Here is a 10,000-nt window from a genome sequence, read left to right as displayed (position 1 = left end):
TGTGATGTCATCATTCTGTACAAGGGTAAAAATAAAGATTTTACATTTCTATTTTATCGGTTTCAAATTTCAAGTTTAGATTGAACTGTGCCATAACGTCATTTTATTATTATTATTATTATTATTATTATTATTATTATCATTATTATTATTATTATTATTATTATTATTATTATTATTATTATTATTATTATTATTATTATTATTATTAGCTAAGTTTCAATCCTTGTTGGAAAAGCTGGATGCCATAATACCAAGGGCTGCAACGGAGAAAAATAACCCAGAGAGGAAGGGACCTAAGGAAACAGATATAATAGTGTGCCTGAATGTACCCTCAAGCAATAGAACTCTACCCCAGGACAGTGTAAAACTAGGGTACAGAGGCTATGGCACTACCCAAGATTAGAGAACAATGGTTTAATTTTGAAGTGTCCTTCTTCCAGAAGAGCTTCTTACCATAGCTAGAGAGTCTCTTATAACCTTGCCAAGTGGAAAGTACCCAATGAAGATCAAGATCAACTTTACCAGAATCATGAAAATATTGTGATGTGACGATCTTATAATTATCTATAAAGTAAGATACTTAATCATACTTATAAATTCACTAATTAGTACTCGAATACTTATAATGCTGACACAATTCAACACACTCATCTAAATAATCAATATATTTAGGCTTCAAATCTTTATATTAAGGAAGTGAGAGAGTAAGTGTAAGCTAAAGGGGAGTAAAAATAAACCTTTATACTTCTATTACCTTATCCTTTCACAGTCCCTAATACATGTCTCATTAGTAGTACATCGAACTACCTTTCCCTAACACAAGCACTGTGCTACTCATTCCTACCAGATAGCCAGGGATAAAGCTAGAGATTTGAGGAAATTCATAAAGAAAGCCACCGGCCCCTTACCAGGGTGAGTTGTCGGACATTTTAAATGTATACATATATGCTTCTGCTATCTTTCCTTTCTTTGGAGCAACACTTTTCTCCTTTCAGAGAACTTCTCTCTCTTCAGAACAATTCTACTAGTCTTTCTCCCACAGAGGACTTTTACAAGTTATTTTTTTTTCCTTCAGAGGACCCATGAAAATCCTTGCCTCCCTTTAAAAGCTTTCTTGATAACCTTTTCTCTCTTCAGACGTTCTCTTTCGCCCCTTTCTCCCTTCAGATGTCCTCTGAAAAACAGCCCACCATAACCCCATTAGCTACACCATCCCAATAGCCTTTTTGCTTTTCGATACTGACCCTCGAGTGGAACAATATCTATTCATTTATTATCTATTCCAAAAGTAGCTGTTGAGAAACAATACGAAAAAATAAAAATTCCTGAAACGATCAAGAATAAAAAAGGGGGACAGTTTCTACATAAGAATATAAATGAGTGTTTTTGTTTCTTGACAAAAACCGGACATAATTTAATCTGAAGACTTTATTCATTCCTTTATTCGCAAACTAGAACTTCTGGCCTGCAAAGCTTACCAAAAAGGCGCGCGAGAGGAATCGAGAATAGGCCTATTACCATTTTGAATTGAAGGATAGGCCTTTAATCATTTTGAATAGGAGGATATTAATGTATTCTTTCATCAAAATAATTTTCTTGCAAACTGATTCAGAAAAAATTAAGAAATCCCATAATTCTAGATTCCAATAAAAAATATTCTTTTGTGATAGAATTGTCTTAATAATCTTATAAACAATAAACGTTGCAAAAACTTAATATGATTCTAAACCATATAACTATTATATAAAAGTTTTTATAGTGATTTATATTCCCCACTGTGATAAATTACAATTGTATTTTACCAATAAATGAAATTATGTTGCCAAATTTTGATATTCTTTTTCATGTTTTAATATGTAGACCAAAAGATTGTGTTATTACAGTTGGTTGTACACAATACTACTGGTCGTGTATACACACATACACACACACACACACACACATATATATATATATATATATATATATATATATATATATATATATATATATATATATATATGTATATATAAATATATATATATATATATATATATATATATATATATATATATATATATATATATATATATATATATATATATATGTATATATAAATATAAGTGTGTGCGTGTGTTTTATATCATAAAAACAAAATAGTTACTTTGTATAAAAAATGCCAGTTGAATAGTAATAATGTAAACTATTTATTAAACCTGTATTCTTCTTAAATAAAGACGAAATTAAGAGAACATAGAAACATTTACAAAAGTATACTCACTAGTTAACTAAACACTAAGAGAATCAAGTTGTTCATTTCAACTTATTATTTATTGAATATATCAAGAATAGGAAGCAAATGAATTTATATAGAATTTAGTCAAAATGAAAAATAAAACTCTATTGACGATAGTTTTAAACATATAAAAATTTTCTCAACACAAAATATTCGCCGTTTAAATTTCATATCAACAGATTCCTGTCAATCCAAAACTGACAGGAATATTTCATTAACTTTGAAATTGCAAAATATTTTTATATATATAAAGTAGAATGGTTTAATTAAACGTGGTGTATATTGCCCGTTAACTTTACATGTAAAACTTATAGAATATACAGTAGTAGGTTGGCCAAGACACCAGCTACCAGTTGAGATACTACCGTTAGAGAGTTAATGGGTCCTTTCACTGGCCGGTTATTACTATATTGGATCACACTCTAGTTACGGCTCATTTTTCATTTGTTACACGCACACTAAATAGCCTGGCCTATTCTTTACATATTCTCCTCTTCCCTCACACACCTGAAAACACTAACATAACCAAACAATTCTTCTTCACTCGAAGGGTTAACTACTTTTCTGTCATTATTCAGTTGCCACTCTCGTCTTGGTAAGGCTTGAATAGACTCTTTGACTATGGTAAACAGCTTTTGGAGGATACTCCAAAATAATACTATTGTTCTCTTATGTTGGGTAGTGCCATAGCTTCTGTACTATGGTCTTCCTCTGCCTTAGGGTAGAAATCTCCTGCTTGAGGATACAGCTGGGCACACTCATATCTGTTTCCTTATTGCCTTTCCTCACTGGGCAATTTTCTCTATGGAACCACTCAGCCTTATAGCACCCTGCTTTTGTAATAAGGGTTGTAGTTTAGCTAATAATAATAATAATAATAATAATAATAATAATAATAATAACAACAAATCTTCAAGCTTCACACAAGAAAAATAATAATAATAATTGTAACAGTTATATCTTTTGTTTTAACATTTTATGATAGAAAGCAAAAGACAGAACTTCAAGCTTAAAACGAGAAAAAATTACAAGTGCTTTTAAAAAGCAATAATTATTGCTTCGCAACCTCTCCTTGCTTCCATATTTCACTGGTATAATTATTCATTGCTCTAATGGTTTTTTCCCTTGAACCTCATACATTATTCACCCAATACATACTGGCCACAAGCAATTTTGTTCAGAGGGGGGGGGGGGGTGGAGTGAGAGAGAGAGAGGGAGAGGGAGAGGGGGGGGGGGTTGGAAAGCTTCACTTTCCGTAGGCCTTTTGTATTCCGGTCGTGTTGAAGCTGTTGTTGGCTCAGCCTACTTTTACCCTGCCTGAAGATTAGTTGGACGCAGTTAAACAGTTTTATCTTTCTCTTAATTATTTTAGTTCTCTCTCTCTCTCTCTCTCTCTCTCTCTCTCTCTCTCTCTCTCTCTCTCTCTCTCTCTCTCTCTCTCTCTCTCTCTCTCAGACTAATTTCGCTTCAAGGAAATGAAATTGCAAAAGACTTTCGCTTCTGCAACACAATCTCTTCTCGTCTTTTCTCTTTTCAAGAGTTCTTTGTATCTGCTTCTTCTTCTCTTCATCCGGAAGAGAAGAGCTATCAAAATTTCATAAATGAATATCAGTAACACTTAGATTGAAGAGCTCACAAAGACATTTTGTGATAATGATGCCTTAAGAGAGAGAGAGAGAGAGAGAGAGAGAGAGAGAGAGAGAGAGAGAGAGAGAGAGAGAGAGAGAGAGAGATAATTTAACACTTATGAAGAGCCTAAATTTTATCATAGATTCTGGAAATTATTTATATATGCCTAAGGATAAATGTTTCGTTATATTGCTGGGTCATCTCAGATAAATATTTGAAATATATATATTTTTTCCATGATTTGTCACTTGATATATTTGAAAATCCGATTGTAATATGGCTAATCAATTTAATCTTAATATATTCCAAATTGAAGAAATCAAGGATTTAAGATTATTTTAGATATTTCTCAAACACGAAGACTACATTGTCTAACCCAAATAGATGTTCACATCATTCAAGTTCACCAAGTGGTGTACACAGATGATTGTACCAATCTACAAATATTTATAAATATACAAATGTTCTTGGAATCTTCACCTTATTTTTTTTTTAGTTTATATAAGAAATATATATTTCAATGTGCCTACTATTCTTAAAATACTCTATTTCATTTCAATTGTTCATTTTTTCCACTTGTAGGTTATTTATTTATTTATTTTTTTTTTTTGCTTTCCTCACTGGGGTATTTTTCCCTGTTGGAGCCTTGGGGTTTATAGCGTACTGCTCTTCCAACTCTGGTTGTTGCTTAGCTAATAATAATAATAATAATAATAATAATAATAATAATAATAATGATAATAATAATAATAATAATAATAATAATAATAATAATAATAATAATAATAATAATAATAGTAATAAAAATAATAATAATAAAAATATCCAACGTAATATGACATTTGATTCCACGAAAAGTCTTTCCTACCGAAATAAGACTTACAAATCCTTTGTTTTTGCCAAGTATAACTTGAAGTCTGACCTATACTTTGAGGAATATAACAAAAGAATCCTTCTTGAATGGCATTTTTTGAAGATATCTTCTCTCGGGAAGAGGAAATTGAATTTATAACTCAAAGAACTAAGGGGTTTCTCAGTAGGGCTTAAATCATCCTCCTTTCTATGAGAGACCCTACATGGCAGGATGCCTGAAAACCTTAAATCAATCAATCAATCTTTCTATGGGAAAAATCAACTGTTTCATTTCTATCTCTCAAAGAAAAACATTAGCTCATCCTTTACAATATATATGGGTATGTTTTCCACCTTTTTTTTTATTTTCAATTGGAAATATATTCAATTTCTGATTAGGATTTTTTATTTGTTTTTAATCCTAGTGAGGACATATCATAAATATACATACACACAGTTTGTCTATATACATACATACATACATACATACATACACACACACACACGCACACACACACATATATATATGTATATATATATATATATATATATATATATATATATATATATATATATATATATATATATATATATATATTTATATATATATATATATATATATATATATATATATATATATATATAATATAAATATATATATATATATATATATATATATATATATATATATATATATATAAAATCCTCAATGACCATTGCTAGTCCTCTACAGATCCTTCCACAATTTCCTATTTGTATCTCTGTGACAGTCTATACCAAAAAATGTTCTTAGCTTGTCAATCCACTATCTTCACTTCCTTACCCTGCTTCTTTTGCAGTCTCTTGGGACCCACTTAGTTATTCTTTTTGTCCATCTGTTATCTGACATTTTCATAATATGCACTGTCCATGAACATTTAATTCAATTTTGTATATATAACTTTTCATTTTGCTTTAACTGATACAGCAGAGGTAATTGGGAGAAGGGTACTAGACCCATGGCCTTTTGAACCTTGGTTACCCGAATCGCAGTCGTCTGACTACCATATACATAATTCACTACTTAAGTGACATGACACTATTCGTCTTTTTTTGCTAAGGAGTTGATTAGTTCACTTCTCTGCTTTCTGATTGAACAGAGAAATTCCCTTAAAAATACTGTATAGTTTATCATTAAAATAAAGAAATATCGATGAACACTTGTAGAAAAACTTCCACGGCATCACATGCTTCAGATACCTATACAGAGGCCTCACCAGCATCACGCCAAAGACCCTCTAAAAAGCCCTGTACCATTTACCAATTCCTCATTTCACTTCTCATGTCATGACGTCATCAAGTCGTTCTCTCCATAAAGAAAAGATGAATTCACCCAGAGATAAACATAATGTCTTTTTGGATACGCTGGAAGAAAGCGCCGACATCCAGAGGTTATTTTTCAGGAGAGATAATGCGACATTTGATAAAAGGCGAAGAAAGTCAACAGAGAAAATATATCCAGATGTGTTCGCGGACGTCCAGCAAGAGAAGAAGAAAAAAAAAGGACTGGTGGAATTTGCAGCGTTGCTCCACTGCACGATAACTAAGTGACTTGTGATTAAATTTCAGCGGTGCTATTTTTTCCCTGGAGGGAACGTGACATGAAAGACATTAGAAAGAAACGATATTTTATCTTAAATGCTGGCTAGAGGCAGAAGCCAGTTGCTGGTTGTGGACAGCAGCGACATTTCAGAGGAGGAAATATTCGCTGACTGAGCACTCCCCAGTTAATATTTTCCCCAAAGACTTACGAGGCGAGATCCACGAGCCTAAAGGAAATATAGCAGGAGAGCCAGCGTTGCTGCTTTGTGACAAATATCTCTAGGTTTTTTTTTTCTCCTGGGGTGCCATTGATGCCAGCAGAGATGAAGGAAGTGGGAACTTTATGAGGAAGAGTTCCACAGTGTCATGTCAACCTCAGGAAAGGCTTAAGACTAGCCATTTTTTCTGAGTCTTTCACTTGTCTGAGAAACAAAATAGGATAGGTAAGTGGCCCCCTCAGGAGAGGGAACTCACGGTTGTCAGATACACAATGACACTACTACCTACTACTACTATTACTACTTTTACTACTACTAACTAATTTACAACTCTGGTTGGAAGAGCAATATGCTATAAGCCCCAAAGCTCCAACAGGAAAAAATACCCCAGTGAGGAAAGCAAAAAAAAACAAAATAAATAAACAACATGAGAAGTATTGAACAATTGAAAGGAAATATATCAAATTCATAGTAATTTGTATTTTTCCTAGCATACTTACCACGGACTACTCTCTCAGGAGTTACTGTTTTAGTTTAAACTTGCGACCAGAAAATTTTTCCCCCAACCAGGACTCCATTCCAGGAAAGGGGCATAAAGCCTCAGGCCTGTAATATGCCCCAGGGTATGTTCCCTGCGCAAAGTGACCTTCCACTTGTCTTTGACTCAAAATGCACCAAGAAGAAGGCCATGTCAGGCCTGGTAAGGACAGGGCAAAGGTTGCCATTCGTACTCAATCCAGGTGCCACTGTTGTCTCAGTGCCAGCTACTTCCGAGAACTAGCGGGGTAGGTTGGGTGGGACGTACCTTCGAGAGTAGTCCGTGCTAGGAAAAATATAAATTACTAAGAATTTGATATTTGTTCCGATGCATTGTAACCACGGACTACTCTCTGGAGACTTAGGCTTACGAGGTGGGAACTGAAACGAAGAAGGGGTGGACGACAGGGTGATATGGAAGGCCTGTTGGGGAAAAAACTTCAAGAAACTTCAAGAAACCTGCAATAACACTCACCCAAGTTTGGGGGACATCCATCGACGTAGAACTGTCATACGTGCCATGTAGCAGGAGAGGGGGGTATGGAACTCACCGCGTCTCCCACCTTGGACGTTAACACTGTGTGCAGGTCGTGGCATCAAATCCCCTGTTGTGTCACCACAATGGGGACGAGTCTGTACTCATCGCGAGACACTAAGGAGCAGTCTTTCAGGTAATGGGAAGGGAAGGTGTTCTCTCTCTTCCACACACCTGCTTTAAGAACTTGTGCCACTGACATATTCTTTGAAAAGGCCATCGATATACTGATGGACCTGATATCATGGGGCCTGGCAGAAAAGGGTGCAGGCTTGCCCTTTGCTATATACGCCCTTCGAATTACCTCTCTGAGCCAGTAGGAAATCTTGTTCTTCGAAATTGCCTTCCTTACTTTGCCCGTGGAGACAAACAGGTGTTTCATGGCGGGCCTTAAGTGGGACGTTGATACCAGGTACTTTCGGAGAGCCCGTATGGATGGTGTGAAAGCTGAGATGTTGAAGGAAGGGGGTGTGACTGTACTTGAATGGTTGGTGAGATTGTTTAATATGTGTTTTGTGTTGTCAATGGTACCAGTAGATTGGGTTTGTGCATGTATTGTACCGCTATATAAGGGTAAGGGAGATGTGCATGAGTGTTGTAATTCAAGAGGTATTAGTTTGTTGAGTGTAGTTGGAAAAGTGTATGGTAGAGTAATGATTAATAGGATTAAGGATAAAACAGAGAATGCAATCTTGGAAGTACAAGGTGGTTTTAGAAGAGGTAGGGGTTGTATGAATCAGATTTTTACAGTTAGGCAGATATGCGAGAAATATTTAGCAAAAGGTAAGGAGGTGTATGTTGCGTTTATGGATCTGAAGAAAACATATGATAGAGTTGATAGGGAAGCAATGTGGAATGTGATGAGGTTATATGGAGTTGATGGAAGGTTGTTGCAAGCAGTGAAAAGTTTCTACAAAGGTAGTAAAGCATGTGTTAGAATAGGAAATGAAGTGAGTGATTGGTTTCCGGTGAGAGTGGGACTGAGACAGGGATGTGTGATGTCGCCGTGATTGTTTAACTTGTATGTTGATGGAGTGCTGAGAGAGGTGAATGCTCGAGTGCTTGGACGAGGATTAAAACTGGTAGGCAAGAATGACCATGAATGGGAGGTAAATCAGTTGTTGTTTGCGCATGATACTGTACTGGTAGCAGACACAAAAGAGAAGCTTGACCGACTAGTGACAGAATTTGGAAGGGTGTGTGAGAGAAGGAAGTTGAGAGTTAATGTGGGTAAGAGTAAGGTTATGAGATGTACGAGAAGGGAGGGTGGTGCAAGGTTGAATGTCATGTTGAATGAAGAGTTACTTGAGAAGGTGGATCATTTTAAGTACTTGGGGTCTGTTGTTGCAGCAAATGGTGGAGTGGAAGCAGATGTACGTCAGAGAGTGAATGAAGGTTACAAAGTGTTGGGGGCAGTTAAGGGAGTAGTAAAAAATAGAGGGTTGGGCATGAATATAAAGAGAGTTCTATATGAGAAAGTGATTGTACCAACTGTGATGTATGGATCTGAGTTGTGGGGAATGAAAGTGATGGAGAGACAGAAATTGATGTGTTTGAGATGAAGTGTCTTGGAGTATGGCCGGTGTATCTCGAGTAGATAGGGTTAGGAACGAAGTGGTGAGGGTGAGAACGGGTGTAAGAAATGAGTAAGCGGCTAGAGTGGTTATGAATGTGTTGAGGTGGTTTGGCCATGTTGAGAGAATGGAAAATGGCTGTCTGCTAAAGAAGGTGATGAATGCAAGAGTTGATGGGAGAAGTACAAGAGGAAGGCCAAGGTTTGGGTGGATGGATGGTGTGAAGAAAGCTCTGGGTGATAGGAGGATAGATGTGAGAGAGGCAAGAGAGCGTGCTAGAATTAGGAATGAATGGCGAGCGATTGTGACGCAGTTCCGGTAGGCCCTGCTGCTTCCTCCGGTGCCTTAGATGACCGCAGAGGTAGCAGCAGTAGGGGATTCAGCATTATGAAGCTTCATCTGTGGTGGATAATATGGGAGGTTGGGCTGTGGCACGCTAGCAGTACCAGCTGAAATCGGTTGAGTCCCTGGTTAGGCTGGAGGAACGTAGAGAGTAGAGTTCCCCTTTTTTGTTTTGTTTCATTTGTTGATGTCGGCTACCCCCCAAAATTGGTGGAAGTGCTTTTGGTATATGTATGATGTATATGTTATTAATATTATTATCATTATTATTATCCTTAGCTATGCTACAACGGTAGTTGTAAAATCAGGAAGCCATAGACCCCAGGTCTTTAACAGGGAAATATAGCCTAGCGAGGAAAGGAAATAAAGAAATAGATAAACTACAAGAGAAGGCAAGTAATGTACATCCAAAATAAGATGTAATAGATAAACTACAAGAGAAGGCTAGTAATGT

The sequence above is a fragment of the Palaemon carinicauda genome, chromosome 25 (genome assembly GCF_036898095.1).
Source record: "Palaemon carinicauda isolate YSFRI2023 chromosome 25, ASM3689809v2, whole genome shotgun sequence".
NCBI lineage: Eukaryota > Metazoa > Arthropoda > Malacostraca > Decapoda > Palaemonidae > Palaemon > Palaemon carinicauda.
The sequence above is the reverse complement of the archived record's forward strand: the minus strand, read 5'-3'. Positions refer to the sequence as shown.